At 43.6% G+C, this 16,866-nt stretch overlaps 1 protein-coding gene and 1 long non-coding RNA gene across 6 annotated transcripts in view; one reads left to right on the top strand and one right to left on the bottom strand.

Annotated features, from left to right (window-relative positions):
- Positions 1-3,706: 3,706 nt before the first annotated feature.
- LOC115473274 lies at positions 3,707-12,388 on the bottom strand. Its single transcript, XR_003942631.1, has 3 exons — positions 12,286-12,388; positions 4,905-5,150; positions 3,707-3,910 (listed from the first exon to the last, which is right to left on the bottom strand). It is a non-coding gene; the product is annotated as an uncharacterized LOC115473274 (long non-coding RNA).
- A 65-nt stretch (positions 12,389-12,453) lies between these two features.
- Positions 12,454-16,866, top strand: part of ZZZ3 (zinc finger ZZ-type containing 3) — a 152,338-nt gene continuing 147,925 nt past the window's right edge. For all 5 annotated transcript variants that reach the window (XM_030205405.1, XM_030205403.1, XM_030205408.1 and 2 more), the window contains exon 1: positions 12,454-12,549. The gene's annotated coding sequence lies outside the window, so the exon portion shown is untranslated. The remainder of the gene's footprint in view (positions 12,550-16,866) is intronic.

Here is a 16,866-nt window from a genome sequence, read left to right as displayed (position 1 = left end):
ATTAGGGAAAAAAACAATACCCTTTGGCAAAAAAAAACTTTTCCAGTTTAAAATAAGCCTTTAAAACTCATGTCTTATCATCCTCTGTGGAGAAGGAAGCCAAGAGGGTAGCTCTGGTTTTAATAATCTTCAAGGAAACCCATCAGTAACATAGTAGATGACGGCAGAAAAAGACCTGCACGGTCCATCCAGTCTGCCCAATAAGCTAAACTCATATGTGCTACTTTTTGTGTATCTTACCTTGATTTGTACCTGTCCTTTTCAGGGCACAGACCGTATAAGTCTGCCCAGCACTATCCCTGCCTCAGAGGGCTCCAAACAATTTAGCCCCCCCCCCCCCCCCCCGCTTGATTCTCCATCCAAGATAACTATTGGTGCTTGTTATATTTCTAAGATATTTTTCAAGAGGCAGGAACACACAACATTTCAGAAAGGAATTTAAGTAGCGTTTCCACTGATAACAAATGAGCCAGAAGCTGAGAAACCAAGTTCTTAGCTCAGCACAGCCACCCAAACTCTGCTCAGGCCCACCCAGTCTCTGTGACTGGCAATTGGTGCCTGTGCACAGCTGCATTCAGTCATGTGCAGTTCTGCGAGTCAGCCTCCAGGACGGTCCAGCAAACAAGCAGCAGCAAAGCAGCTCTATCACCTCCTGTCTTTACTGGGGAGTCCATCAGGAGTCAGGCATTGGGGCAGGGACCTGCTTTGGCGCATGACATAACGTACCTCAGGATCTGCCATCCTCATGGCTGATTCTGCTGCAGTGCAGCTCCTTATGTGATGATGATGATGCCTGCCCAGTGACACCGCAGCCTGCATACACTGGTCTTCCTACACCGTTGTGTGCACAGCACCAAAGATTTAAAAAGAAGTTCCTGATGGTAAAGCACTTATTTGTTGGTGGGAACGCTGGCAGTTCATTGCGAGCAGCTTATTCATACACAGTTTCCAGACGTCAAATGTAGTAATAGGCCTTTGTTTTTTAAATACATAGGCACATTCGTGCAGCATTTTTACATTGATTTTTTTATACATATGCAATGCTGCACGATTTTGCTTATACATATATATATATATATATCAGTATTTTCCTGTCCGCAGTGGTTTGTATTAATATCCCAGTTTTGGGATCTTGCCGGGTATTTGTTACCTGGATTGGGCACTGTTGGAAACAGGATGCTGGGCTCGATGGACCTTTGGTCTTTCCCAGTATGGCAATACTTATGTACTTATGCTATTAGGTAGGCAGGCATTTAGCATCAATTTAAAATTAGCTTCTTTACAGTGGACAAAATTATAGGCAGGAAAGCTGCCCCCCTTTGTAGATAGCGTTTTTTTTTTTTTAGCATATACAAACTTATAGTGCAGCATATATTACAATAACTTTGTTTGTCGTCACCTTTGGTGTCATTGTAGGTAATATACCAAAATCTTCTCCTCAGTGTGCGATGGCCAAAAAAAAGAGAACAGGATGCTAGGAATTATTAGGAAAGGGATGGTGAATAAGACCAAAAATACTACAATGCCTCTGTATCGCTCCATGGTGCAACTGCACCTTGAGTAATGCATTCAGTTCTGGTCATTGTATCTCAAAGATATAGCGGAATTAGAAAAAGTTCAAAGAGCGACCAAGATGATAAAGGGAATGGTATTCCTCTCATATGAGGAAAGGCTAAAAAAGTTAGGGCTCTTCAGCTTGTATGATTGAGGTCTACAACAGCCTGAGTGGTGTAAAACAAGTAGAAGTAAATTGTTTTTTTTTTTTTACTCGTTCCAAAAGTACAAAGATTAGGGGACACTCAAGGAAGTTATATAGAAATACTTTTAAAACAAATAGGAGGAAATATTTTTTCACTCAATGAATAGTTAAGCTCTAGAACTCTTTGCTGGAGGATGTGGTGACAGTGGTTAGCGTATCTGGGTTTAAAAAAAGGTGTAAAGTTCATAGTCTGCTATTAAGACACATAGGGAAGCAATTGCTTGCCCTGGGATTTGTTGCATGGAATGTTTCCACGATTTGGATTTCTTCCAGGTACTTATGACCTGGCTTGGCCACTGTTGGAAACAGGATACTGGGCTAGATGAACCATTGGTCTCGCCCAGTATGGCTACTCTTATGTTACAAGTGGGATATTTCTAGCATCCAGGCTCATGAAAAACACCAAAACATTGGTCAATTGTGCCTCACCTCTAACAGCGATGACATTGGCCAGATTAACCTGAAACTTGAATTAAGAGTGTAGCCTGGCACAGAATAAAACAGGCCTAGGAGGTTGGAGTAGGATTCTATACCCCAAACAGATTCTGCAACGCTGCCTGAACCGACTATCGCGTCAGGTATACTGCTCAAGGCAGAAGGGTGATGTGAATGTGTGGACTGAAGACCACGTCGCAGCCTTGTAAATTTCTTCAATGGAGGCTGACTTCAAATGGGCTACCAACACATCCATGGCTCTGACACTGAGTTGTGACATGACCCTCTAGGGCATAAGTAAAGGAAATGCAATCTGCTAATGAACTAGAAATGGTGTGTTTCCTGATGGCAACCCCCATCCTGTTGGGTGGACTGTCTGCTCCATGAAGTAGGCCAATGTTCTCTTGCAATCCAAGGTGTGTAAGGTGCTTTTGGCAGGATGGGCATGAGGTCGGGGAAAGAATGTTGGCAAGACAATAGACTGGTTTAGATAGAACTCCGACACCACTATTGGTAATAACTTAGTAACATAGTAGATGACGGCAGAAAAAGACTTGCACGGTGCATCCAGTCTGCCCAGTTACCAAATTTCGTCATAATAGTACTCCGCACTCACCCTAAGTTCCTGCCAAAGGTGGTGTCAGAGTTCCATCTTAACCAGTCAATTGTCTTGCCAACATTCTTTCCCAGACCACATACCCGCCCTGCTGAACGTCAGTTGCACACATTGGACTGCAAGCGAGCGTTGGCCTTCTATCTGGAGCGGACACAGCCCCACAGACAGTCCGCCCAATTGTTTGTTTCTTTCGACCCCAATAGGAAAGAGGTCGCTGTCGGGAAACGCACCATCTCCAATTGGCTAGCAGATTGCATTTCCTTCACTTACGCCCAGGCTGGGCTGGCTCTTGAGGGTCATGTCACGGCTCATAGTGTTAGAGCCATGGCAGCGTCAGTGGCCCACTTGAAGTCAGCCACTATTGAAGAGATTTGCAAGGCTGCGACGTGGTCATCTGTCCACACATTCACATCACATTACTGCCTCCAGCAGGATACCCGACGCGACAGTCGGTTCGGGCAGTCGATGCTGCAGAATCTGTTTGGGGTTTGAATCCAACTCCACCCTCCAGGACCCGATTTGTTCTGTTCAGGCTGCACTCTGTTAGTTGTTCTTCGTAGGTCAATTTCTGTTATGCCCTCGCCGTTGCGAGGTTCAATTGACCTGAGAGCTAGGGATACCCCAGTCGTGAGAACAAGCAGCCTGCTTGTCCTCGGAGAAAGCGAATGATACATACCTGTAGCAGGTGTTCTCCGAGGACAGCAGGCTGACTGTTCTCACCTACCCTCCCTCCTCCCCTTTGGAGTTGCGTTTTTACTCATTCTTTGGCTTGTCATTCAACTGAGCGGGAACGGTCGCGCACGGGCGGTGGGCGTGCCCTGCGTGCGGGACCGCCCGCGAAGTTTTGTTCCGGTTGGTGGGGGCTGCCGTGGACGTCAACCCAGTCGTGAGAACAATCAGCCTGCTGTCCTCGGAGAACACCTGCTTACAGATATGTTTCATTCGCTCTCTTGCTCATCAGCCAATTCACATTAACCTTGACTGCATCTCTTGGGTAGTGTGGACCATCATCTGAGAAAGGCCAATACAATTTTATTTTTTGGCAAAATTCCAGGTATATCTATCCTAGCCCATCACTTCTAGCACTTGCACAGGACCTCCTAGAAAAAGAAAGGAAAATTAATATTAAATTCAGACAGCACAAACACAATACGAATAAATCCTAGTATAAACACAGTTGGATTTCTACACAAATGACTAATAAATGCCAAATTAACCTTCCTTTTAAATGTTTGCTTAAAAATTGTCTATATAAAAGGCTGAAAATTTGTATGTACGCTTTTAGAATCGTCAGATACTGATTTACTTACTACATCTACTTTGGTGGCTACAGTGGTGCTTGCAGTGGATAAAATGTGGTTAATGAGAATGCTCTTTAAAAATAAGGAAAAGACTTATGGGATTGAGAATTCAAATTTTTCCAGATGTTTCTAGAGATACCCAGAAAAGACATCAGCCATGTCTTTCAATGAAACCAGATGTTCTTCAGTTGGGGGCTACTTTTTTCTTACGTTATCCTTGTAAATGTGTAGTTAGATACCGAGCGGTTAAATATGTTTTTTATGAGCTCTCCCATCTTACAGCTTTTGTGTTATCACCCTCCAGTGATCCGTTTAGATATCTCTAACTAGTGACTGGCTCTTGTTTTGGAATAGGAATTCTATGGCATGTTAGGTTAATTTTGCCTTTATAATTTTCTTTAACTCTCCACTGTTCGGAACCTTGGACCTAAATTGTGGACTTGAGTATGATTAACAGATGAATCTTTTTTTCTTCCTTTTGTTCTTTGATATATTCTTTTTGTTATCATACTTCTCTATACAAGTATTCTTTTTGCTTAATTTCTGAAATACTGATTAAAAACAAACAAACCCAAAATGCTGAAAAACAACCTCTGCTACATTTTAATCATATTTTGACAAATGTTGAAGACATATTGCATATAAAAGTCTCCTCATCTAAGTGAAGTGCTCCTACAGCACTTTCTGATTCCTATTAGTTTATATTCTGTTTTGGGTTACTTCGTAAGCATGTTTGCAGATGAAGTGTTATAATTGGTCCCCATGACCTGCTTGCATAGAAGGGAAACTCTACCTTGTAAATCCTCATAGCCTTTCAACGTGCTGTCAATTTCATCAGGTGACATGGATTGTGACCGAATTTGCTTGTGCAAGAGTGTCTTGGTTTCTTCCTTCTCGTAGTGGAATTTCCCAGTACTCAAGAGCATGGGGTGAAGCAAAGTAAGAATGGTTTCCTCAATATGGTGATAGTTCATCTTGGCCTCATGTACTGTAGGAAACAACTTGCACTCAAGGAAAGTTTCCTCTTAACAAACTTGTTCTGAAAATTGGGGGGGGGGGGGGGGGGGGGGGGGGAAGAAAAAGAGTAAAACTCAAAGTATTAAGATTGAATTCAGCTGCTTTTTATGAGCAAGGATGAAAAATTGACACCTAAACAGCATGCCAGCGTGCCTATTACCGCAGCTCTGGCTTCCTTTCTGTGGCTGAAAAACAGTTTGCATTTAACTTTCCACCTTGATGCCATCAGACTGCAACATGAAGACCCGCAGCGATCCACAATAAACTGAACCCTTCCAGACAACTCACTCCCCTAGATCCAGGAAGCTGCGACTGAGAAAAACTGCCTGAATGTTCCCTGAGCCAACTACGTAAGCTTCTGAGAGGGCTAACAAGTTGTTCTCTGTCCAATGACACACCTACTGCTCCTGGGGACATTCTGCACAATGCAGAAATTGTGCAGAATTCTGTGCAGTCTGCTCTCCAGCTGTTTTCTTCTCTCCCTGCACACACACTGCTCCAGTGCAGCAAGAAGAGGAGATGCAGGTTGGACTACTTCCTTCTCTGCCTCCTTGGTCCCTGGCAGTTCCTTTAAGCCATGTGGCTTAAAGCAATAATCGGGTCCAGGACAGCAGAGGAGCAGGAGCAGCTGGATGTGCGGCTGTGCAGTTCCTCCTCTTACCGCGCTGGAATGGCGAGTGTGCAGGGAGGGAGGAGGTGCCTGGAAAGAACATAAGATGGAGTGAAAGGCTGAGATAAAAAGGTGGATGTGTGCACACGTGTATGGAGGGGGCTCGAAAAAAGGTGGATTGAGTGGAAGGCAGGAAAAAAGAGTGGGAGGACTGTTAAAAAAAAAAAGTTGTGTGTGTGCGCGCGTGTGGGGTTGGGAAAAGGAGGATGAGGTGTGTGCGTGCCATGGGAATGGGGTAGTTTGTAGGAAGGTGCATGGGAAATAGCTATGGTGGAGGAGTGGGGGGGGGGGGGAGGAGATAATTCATACCTGGGAGAAGATTCCTGCCCTTATAATGTTGGAATTCTGGGGAGATGTAGAATTATGAGCACAGTCATGCGCTATGGAATGGGTCAAAAGGTCAGAGATTGATTAGTCTGTGTGACTCTAGAATTTATGATCTATTATGATACCCTTACGGGCAAGCAGGTTTGGGAAAGAAACTAGTGTAAACAAAAGGAAAAATGTGGTTTAACAGGTTTAGTAAAGCAGATGGTGAGAACCAGATAATTTATGAGAAGGATAATTTGCAGAAAAAGTCATGTAAATCATTGTCTGAAACAAAGGATATAAGCTGCTGTCTCAGAACAGTATTTCAGAGACGCATTCACAGTGAACATCTTTTTATGCAACTGTACTGATCTCTCATGAGAAACTATAATTGTATATGTATTTGGTAAGTAAATAAACAATTGACTTTCTCATATGCACATAGCCCTGGTTTCTTTTATTCCCCCTCTCCCCCAAGTTGTTGATGGCTGGTATATGCTAATTTGGGAGGGGTACAAGGGGCCTAAAAACAATAAGACACTTAGTAAAGACCCTGGAAGCTGATGCGAGGTCAAAAGGCTACACGCAGTACTGAAAGCGATGTATTCCCAGACGAAATTGAAGATACTTCCGGTGGGCTGGAAGTACCAGGATGCAAGTATATACATCCTTTAAATCCAGAGAGCATAGCCAACCATTTTTCTGAATCATGGGAAACCATCCTGAACTTCTCTTGGACCAAGAATCTGTTCAGGGCTCTTAGGTCTAGTCTTTTTCTGCACAAGGAAGTACCTGGAATAGAATCCCTGCCCTTCTTCCCCTGGTGGAATAGGTTCAACGGCACGGACCTTTAGAAGGGTGAAGAGTTCCTCTGCAAGTACCTGCCTGTGATGAGCTGAATGAATGAGCTTTCGGTGGGCAATGTGGATGGTTGGAGAGCCAATTGAGGGCGTATCCAAGACAGACTATTTAAAGAACTCATCGGCCGGTGAAAAATGTTAGCCTTCCCCGACCAGCAAGTCATCTGGGACTGAAACTTTTAATGCGGCTATGCTAGAGCCAGTCAAAAGTTCACCCCTTTGCCTAGGGAGCAGCAGGGGCCTTAGGCGCACGGTGTTGACGTGAACGAGCGTGCTGGATAGAACAGTATTAGGGAGCACTCTGTGACTTGCCAAAAAACCTCCTAGATGAGGAGGAAGATGCAGAACATGTCCGGCGGGAGAGAGAGAAGAGATAGCATCAGTGTGTTTCTTGATCTGGTCAGCGACCTCCTCAACCTTCTCTCTAAAAAAGTTATCCCCCCCCCCCAGCAAGGGGCATCCGCCAACCTCTGCTGAACAGAATGTTCCAAGTCAGAAACATGCAGCCACATGAGAGTCTGCGCATTGCTATACTTTGGGCTGAGATCCTGGATGCCACATCAAAAGTGTTATAAGGCACCAGCCAAGAACTTTCAACATGCCTTCTGTTGCGTGACCAACTGGCGAAAAGGTTCGGCCTGCTCTGGAGGGAGCGTATCGACCAAGTTGGACAGCTGTTTTACTGAGTTTCTCAAGTAAACGCTCTTGAAGAGCTGGTACGATTGTATGCGGGAGATCAGCACTGAAGACTGGTATATCTTCCTCCCTAAAGAATCCAGGGTTCTAGCTTCTCTACCTGGGGAAGCCGAAGCATATTCCTTAGTACTCCTGGATCTTTTGAGAGTGGATTCCACCACCAAGGAATCGTGAGGCAACTGAGGTCTTACAAACCCAGGCTCACTGTGGATCCGATACTGGGTGTCAATCTTAGGCACAACAGGGACTGACAGAGGTGACGCCCAGTTCCTGACAAAGACTTCCTTGAGTATCTCGTGGAGAGGACTAGACACAGTCTCCTTAGGAGGAGATGTGTAGTCCAGAACCTCGAGCATCTTGGCCCTTGGCTCAACCTCCACCTCCAAAGGAAATGGAATGGCATCAGCCATTTCCTTGACAAAAAAAAATGGGAAAGGTTCTCCAGCAGAGACCATCTCCTTTCAGGTGGAGAGGAGGGCTCAGAGGGGATCCCATAAAACTCATCTGAGGAAAAATATTTGGGATCTTCGAGTCATAAGTACATAAGTAGTGCCATACTGGGAAAGACCAAAGGTCCATCTAGCCCAGCATCCTGTCACCGACAGTGGCCAATCCAGGTCAAGGGCACCTGGCACGCTCCCCAAACGTAAAAACATTCCAGACAAGTTATACCTAAAATGAGGAATTTTTCCAGTCCATTTAATAGCGGTCTATGGACTTGTCCTTTAGGAATCTATCTAACCCCTTTTTAAACTCCGTCAAGCTAACCGCCCGTACCACGTTCTCCGGCAATGAATTCCAGAGTCTAATTACACGTTGGGTGAAGAAAAATTTTCTCCGATTCGTTTTAAATTTACCACACTGTAGCTTCAACTCATGCCCTCTAGTCCTAGTATTTTTGGATAGCGTGAACAGTCGCTTCACATCCACCCGATCCATTCCACTCATTATTTTATACACTTCTATCATATCTCCCCTCAGCCGTCTCTTCTCCAAGCTGAAAAGCCCTAGCCTTCTCAGCCTCTCTTCATAGGAAAGTCGTCCCATCCCCACTATCATTTTCGTCGCCCTTCGCTGTACCTTTTCCAATTCTACTATATCTTTTTTGAGATACGGAGACCAGTACTGAACACAATACTCCAGGTGCGGTCGCACCATGGAGCGATACAACGGCATTATAACATCCGCACACCTGGACTCCATACCCTTCCTAATAACACCCAACATTCTATTCGCTTTCCTAGCCGCAGCAGCACACTAAGCAGAAGGTTTCAGCGTATCATCGACGACGACACCCAGATCCCTTTCTTGATCCGTAACTCCTAACGCGGAACCTTGCAAGACGTAGCTATAATTCGGGTTCCTCTTACCCACATGCATCACTTTGCACTTGTCAACATTGAACTTCATCTGCCACTTGCACGCCCATTCTCCCAGTCTCGCAAGGTCCTCCTGTAATCGTTCACATTCCTCCTGCGACTTGACGACCCTGAATAATTTTGTGTCATCGGCGAATTTAATTACCTCACTAGTTATTCCCATCTCTAGGTCATTTATAAATACATTAAAAAGCAACGGACCCAGCACAGACCCCTGCGGGACCCCACTAACTACCCTCCTCCACTGAGAATACTGGCCACGCAATCCTACTCTCTGCTTCCTATCTTTCAACCAGTTCTTAATCCATAATAATACCCATCAGCGCTCCTCCTTGTTGTCAGACAATCTCCCTATTCGATGTCCGAGACCAAACCTGCCTCGATGCCAAAGAGCCACGTCTTTGAAAGCGGCATAGAGAAGCCAGCTCCCGCCTCGACTCCAGCGAAGCTTCCTCCACCGACGTCGAGGGGGTACTGGCTTGGGTGGCAACAGACATTATGGACGCAAGCGGAGCCAGCACCACAGGCTGAGAGCCAGGCGGGGCCACAGCAGAAGGTATGGCAGGCACAAGCACCCCCAATACTGACGCACATCGCTCTATAAGGCTAGCAGCTCAGGGAGCAAGGCCCGACACTGGGATGAGCTGGGGTGCTGGTTGATGAACCATGAACCATTGGGGCCAATATGGGAGCAGGATCTCGGCTGCTTGGTGACAATTGCATAGGCACCTCCTGTATGGACAGTGGTCCTCCTGGCACTGACGCTTCTCGGGTGCTGAATCCTTCAGCGCCACGGAGCTTCCGGCACCATGTATCTAGGGTGATCGAGCATGGTGCTTCTTGGCTTTCACTGGAAGCACATCACCCAGGCTCCCCGGTGCCGACATAGAATCCTCATGTCACCTCGGGGTCGGGTCCGACGATGGATGTTCCTGGGGGGCCTGCACAGCAGGAGCACTGAGATAGGAGACCCACTCGACGCCTCACTGCTCCCAGTGTCTACAGGTCTCGAAGCAGTTATATTTACCGAGGTTACCGATGCCGACATCGAGGAACCATATGTGGTTCCAATAATCTTCTCTCGTTGAGCCTCTCGGGAAACCTGGGTCCTCTTCTTCATGCAAAGATAGAGAACACAGCATGGCTATGGTTGGGTCCAAGATACTGCAGACAGCATGAGTGGAAGTCGTCCCCCAAGGTGGTCCGGTTGCACTGAGTACAGAGTTTGAAGCCACTGGAAGTCTGCGTGGACATGGAGGGGAAAAGCTTGCCACCCAAATCAAAACACTCTATGATGCCTGGAAAAGGGGCTAAGGCATGAGAAAAAAAGTCAGGGCCTAAAAGAGCCCCGTGATATCGAAAAATAAAGGAAACTTAAACTTGGGCAAAACACGTTAAAATAAAGGGCGGCTTTTTAAAGTTACAAAAGTAAACAGCCGAAAGGTACTCAAAAAGCTCTCAGACCAGGTGTGTGAGGACAGACTGAAAACCCCCCGCAGCTACTCCTCACGCAGAAAGAAGACAACTAAGGGGACTGTGTTCACGTGGCAGGGGGGAAGGCACTTGCGTATGACCAGTGGAGCATGGCTCATGCTTCACAGAGGTCTAACTTTTTACTGTGGCATGCCAGACCAAATGATGTGGATTGGCATCTAGCCACTTGTGAGAATATGCAAGCCTGCCTCCCTTGGAGAAATTTACTTTTGCTTTTTCTTGTTAATTTTTCTGATAGTTTATTTGTTCACTAATTTGTAATTCGCCTTGAATCTTAAGAGAATTGGTGTATAACAAGTCCTCATTAACATAACATTAAAATGGACTTGAAATAATCCACTGCTTATTTCTAAGATAAGCAGTATAAAATCTATTTGTCTTCTGGGATCTTGCCAGGTACTTGTGATCTGGATTGGCTGCTGCTGGAAACAGGATACTGGGCTTCATGGAGCTTTGGTCTGTCCCAATATGTCAATGCTTTTGTCCTTAATTTTATACTTACTCATACTAAGCTAAAACTCCTAGACATTCATAGATAGCAGACATCAGATGTCCGATCAGGTTTCCCTCCCAACTGCCACAAACAGTGCAGTCTGGAATCCTATGTTATCACCAGGTCTCAAGGTTTTGGTGGTTTTTTTTTTCTGACCCATGCTCTTAGCACTTAGGATTGAGAGATTCTGAACTATGCTCAAGAGCACATTTTATTTATGAACTTAGGTGGATCTTTCACTAAAGGAGTGTTGCTCCGTTTCAATAGGAGGACCAGGTCTTTGCAATAAAGTTGGGTTAGTGGTTGGGAGGCGGGGCTAGTAGTGGACTTCTACAGTTTGTGCCCTGAAAATGGTAGTACAAATCAAGGTCAGGTATACATCTAAAGTAGCGCATATGAGTTTATCTTGTTGGGCAGACTGGATGGACCGTACAGGTCTTTTTCTGCCATCACTTACTATGCTATTTTGTTCTGTTCCTGGAGGCCTGTTTGTTTACTTTGGTTTGTTGGTATACTTGGAACCCTCTCTTCTACTTAACACCAGTTCTGATGACATCACTGCCAGCATGTGTCTATTTGTAATCCAAATTGCTCAGGTGTGTGGTATATAAGCATTTTAAATAAACCAGCACCTTTTTAAAACACACCTCCCTCCAAACCTTACTAGCACACACAAAAAAAAAAAAAAAAAAGACTCCTGATCCTCTTCCTATAAAACACACATCAACGCCAGAGTTCCACCACAATCCTTTACATACTCCTACTATATAGCTCTATTTCCTCACTGCCTTTAAGCCATTTACACAGTTCTCTCGGGACTCCCAGCAACAGCCCCACCCCCATATATTTTTTTTAAACCGTAGGTTTCACTTACAGGTTCAAATAAAACTAGTGTGGAAACGTACAGTAAATGTTCAAGTTTACAAGTTAATGCATGGGTAAACTTAAGAAAACGCTTTACAGGTTTCTTTACTAGACATAAACAAGGCCTATTCCAAGGGATGGTTCTGGATAGGAGCTCTCTCCTTAGCGATTTCCAAAGACGGGCCCTGAGCCTTTCCCCCCCCAGGCAGCTCCCTGACATGGGTCAAACCCGATCCAAGGTATCAACGACTTCCAAGTACCGTGAAAGACAAAGTAGATAGAAGCAAACACACAACCCAAACACAGCTTCCTCTGGTTCATTTCCCTCTTAAACTCAAACCCCTATTCCCGGTACATCATCTCATCCTCATTCTGAAGCTCCCCGTACTCACATCTAGCTTCGAACTCATCTTTCCGAGCACCCATGATGCCCGAACCCGCAGTTTTCTTTCTCCGGCGTCCTGCCACCACCACCACTGACGCAACGTCGCTCGTCCTCGGCCGTGCCCGTGTTGTCCCGCCCTGCCGGAAACAGGAAGTCATAGCAGAAGGGGCGGGACGCGACCGAAGGAACGACGTTGCGTCAGTGGTGGCGGGACGCCGGAGAAGGAAAACTGCGGGGCCGGTCACGGGCGACCTCAAACACGAGTTGGAAGGTGGGAAGGGGAGGGGTCGGGGAGTTTGAAAAAATGAAGGCTAGGCGCCGGACCGTGGATGGTGAGGCGAACCGAATACATGCTAGACGGGAGAGAACGGCAGAGAGAAAGAGGGAGAGATGGTAGACCGCGGGGGAGGGGAGAGGAGAGGAGGGAAGCAAAGTGAAGTGAAGTGTTCCCTGGTCCCCCCAGGAGTGCTGGTGTGTGAGTAGTGTAAACGCGTGTGTGATGCGTGCGATGTGGTACCTCTGCAGAAAAGTTGATCGGGCCAGGGCCCTGGTGTCCCCTTCCGACGCTTGTGGTCCTAGGAAGAAGAAAAATAACTACTTTCCTTTGAGAATTTGCTTAGTTTGTCATGGTTTTCAGCTTTAGGTATTTGTTTTCTTTGTTGTGCTTTCTTGCACTCTATACACACAAAAATGGTTGAAACATCCCAAATTTGAAACTTGTGAGCCATGAACCCATTGTCAAAAGACTTTAACTTTATTACCCAGTCATTCATAAACGTTGAGTCTTACCACAGATCTCACAAACAGGACCTTAGGCAGGTAAGTGGTTTCAAAAATTTGTTCTCACAATCTGGCTGGTATATGCATGGTTCATCTGTGCACATATTTGTAGTAATATTTGGGAGATGTAGTTTTGGGGACATATTGTGGACAGGATCAGAAAATAAAGTTGGTTGTATTTTCAAATGTATCAGTATTAGTATCCATAACAATTCTACTTGCCTAAAAAGCAAATGCAGACGTCTACAAGGTCGTTTTCTTCGTGACTGTTTTCAAGGGAGAGAGTACTTGTAGACTTCTCAGCAAAGTGGGTAACTTAAAAAAATTCCCCCCCCCCCCCCCCCCCCCAAAAAAAATAGCGCAGTGAGATGCAATGAAGCATGTACATAGCAGAAACAGTAGAGTGGACTGCAGACAGTAGTTTTTTGTTAAAGTTGTATAACACCACAACAGAATATCCACTTGTGAAAATAGAATAAACTATGAATACAAAATAATGTCCAGGAGTAAGATCTCAACAGAAAGCGGTAGTCAAGCACTCAGATAGAAAGGGAGTATTTTAAAAGCCTTCTGAAAATAAAATTGTGTTAAGAGAAGCCACATGTACTTGTTTAAACTTTGCTAAGTTAAAAAAATGTCAACTTCTTAGACTTGCTGGGTTTCTTTCTTTATATTACATGAATTCTATTATCTGTAAACAGGTTGGCCTATCGTCTTTTTATTTGACTGCTTTTTTTTTTAACAAATTTTGGACCTTGTTTACTAAGCTGCGTTATAGGCTTGTTAGTATTTTTAACGCGTGTTAACCACGTACACAATGTTACAATATGCCTGTAGGTGCCTACATGGTTAGCGCGTGCACTAATTGTAGGCGCACTAAAAAATGCTAATGCGCCTTAGTAAGCAAGGCCCTTTATGAAATTGGAAAGTTGATATTGTGTGAAATCAAGAATTACCTTTAAAAATATTTTTATAGGGTACACCAACAATTAACATGTTCTCTTTCTAATAGATTCCAGTGGTAAGAAAGACAGATATGGCATTTGATCCCTAAAGGTTCGATTTCAGTAGGGTTTGTTTTTACAGGAATCCAGCATACCCTAGTATAGGAGCTATTACCCCTGGAATGAAGTTGTGATCACCTAGGATGTTGTCGTCCTAATGATGAAAAGTTTAATGCTAGTACTTAGTGACTTCATTGTGTGGAGAGAGAGAGAGTATATGAACATAAGAATAGCCATACTGGGTCAGACCAGTGGATCATCTAGCCTAGTATCGTGTTTCCAGCAGTAGTCAATCCAGTTTGCCAGTACTTGGCAAAATCCCAAATAGTAGCAAGATTCCATGCTACCAGTCCCGGGACAAACAGTGACTTCCCCCATGTCCATCTGAATAACAGGCTATGGATATTTCCTCCAGGAACTTGTCCAAACCTTTTTTAAACCTAGATAAACTAACCGCTGATACCACATCCATTGGTAATGAGTTCCAGAGCTTATCTATTAGTTGAGTGAAAAAATATTTCCTCTTGTTTGTTTAAAAAGTGGTACAGTATAACTTCCTTGAGTGTCCCCTACTCTTTGTACTTTTTGAAAGAGTAAAAAATCAATTTCCGTTTACCTGCTCTAAACCACTCAGGAATCCTGTCATATCCCCCTGTCTCTTTTTCCAAGCTGAAGAGTCCTAACCTGTTAAGCCTTTCTTCATATGAGAGGAGTTCCGTCCCTTTAATCATTTTAGTTGCACTTCTTTGAACCTTTGCTAATTCTGCTGTCTTTAAGATACAGCGACCAGAATTGCACACAATACTTAAGGTTTGATTGCACCATGGAGTGATATAGAGGTATTATAATATTCTGTCTTAATTTCTAGCCGTTTCCTAATAATTCCTAGCATTCTTTCCAGTTGTATGGAAGTTTATTTTAGTAAGGCCAGTGATACCCTCGTGTATCTTGCTTGGTTGTGTATACGTATTTAAATCATATGAACTCAAAAGAATGCATTTTTTTTTTTTTACTATGGAGCCGGTATTAAGAAGGACACTTGCACTAGGATAACAGACCAATATTTTTCTTTAGATTTAGCTTGCTGCTTTTATAGCCCAAGGTGAGTTATGTAAAGATACAGTACCTGGAGTGCTTACAGTCTTAAGTTTGTAGAAGAGGCAATGGAAAATGAAATGAGTTGCTTATGATCTCAAGGAGTGTTGGCAGGATTTGAATGTTGGCTTTCCTGGTTTTTATCCTGCTGCTGTAATCCCTAGGTGACTACTCCACTATAACAAACCCTGTTGCACTACTGAGGTTCATTTCTGTCATGGTACTGCAAACCTAATGGGTTTTGGAGGCTTTATCCTGAATGACTTCTCTTGGTAATGCAACCACTTTTGGGCTCTTTGGCAGGGAAGAATGGATTTCTCACTTATTCCATATGAGAGATCTTTATTTTGTGTAAAAAAAAAAAAAAAGAAAAGAAAAATCTGTGTGCTACTTCCCCCCTAGATCAAATATGCTTTAGTATTTCATTTTCTCTGGTTGTAGTCAGAGTACAAAGTTTGATTCTTGAGCTGTGGGCATAACGTCTTGACCTTTTTGTTGAAACTGAGAAGCTGTACAATATGGGAATTAATGTTTTGTTACCTAACCCCAGTGGGGATACAATGTGAGGAACACTGCTAAAGCCTGAGGATTAAACTTTTGAAAAGCAACCTCTATTTTTTATTTTGTAAAGCTGTTTGATACTAGGGTATTTATTTTACAATAAATATGGTTCTGTATTTGTTATTGACAGATTGTTACTTTAGATGTGTGGTACAGGATCTTGGCTGAGTGGAAATGAGTTTTGATTTGATGTGCAAACCTTGTAGCTTGTTAAATTTTTGTGGACATGGGGGCTGTATTAGGAAATAAGAGACTTCATGTAAATATTCACCTGGGGCTGCAAAACAGTGATGTGAGCAACTGGAAGCAATATTCTTGTCATGTTTACCATTAAGTCTTCATGTTACATATTTTGTGATCACTATGTTTAAGTTATTAAAGAAATTATTTTATTATGGCAACTGAGATTGCAAATTAGAGTTCAAAGGGCATGATTATAAGCAGACTTGATCACACTTGTTGTGACATGCTCTTTAGTCTTGCATATTACATCCAGTTAAGCTTTGAATGAGTTTGACTTCTCTGCACTGCTAATAGTATGTTAAGTTGGCATGAATTTTCTTGTAAATAGCGTTAAAAACGAAGTACTGTCGACCCTCAATTCAACAGACTAATTGAGTGGGGGAGAGGGTGTCCATAATTGCTGATTGTCTTTAGCTTCCGAGGGGAATCTGAAAAATAAAAACAAAAATTATAAGAAAACTAAAATTTGTGTTTATATCTGATTTAAAACCTAAATATGAATATACATATAAAAATGCTGCATTAACTTTGAATGGTGAATATTACTTATTCTGAGCTAGTTGAGCTATTTGCCTCCTCAGGCTTACTTGACATTTAGGCTCCGTCTATGTCAGTGCTGCCTACCTCTCTATGTGCCACAGAATTGTGTAATTCATGACGATTCAGAAATAGGCACAACCATCCATCACTTGCTTAAAAATTAATGTTCATATGTTTTGCAAGGTCCTGTGCAGCATCACATAATTCCACACCACACATGTTGACACCACATGAATGTTGTTGAACATGTTTTGTATACCGCTTCTTCCAAATCTTTCTTTTACAGCTTTCATATGTTTTCTAGCTCTTACACGACTTGCATTAGTTTTGATTTTTTTTTTTTATATCAGAAACAATTTGTTTCT

Source organism: Microcaecilia unicolor, chromosome 6, assembly GCF_901765095.1.
Source record: "Microcaecilia unicolor chromosome 6, aMicUni1.1, whole genome shotgun sequence".
NCBI lineage: Eukaryota > Metazoa > Chordata > Amphibia > Gymnophiona > Siphonopidae > Microcaecilia > Microcaecilia unicolor.
This window is presented reverse-complemented; position numbering and strand designations above follow the sequence as displayed.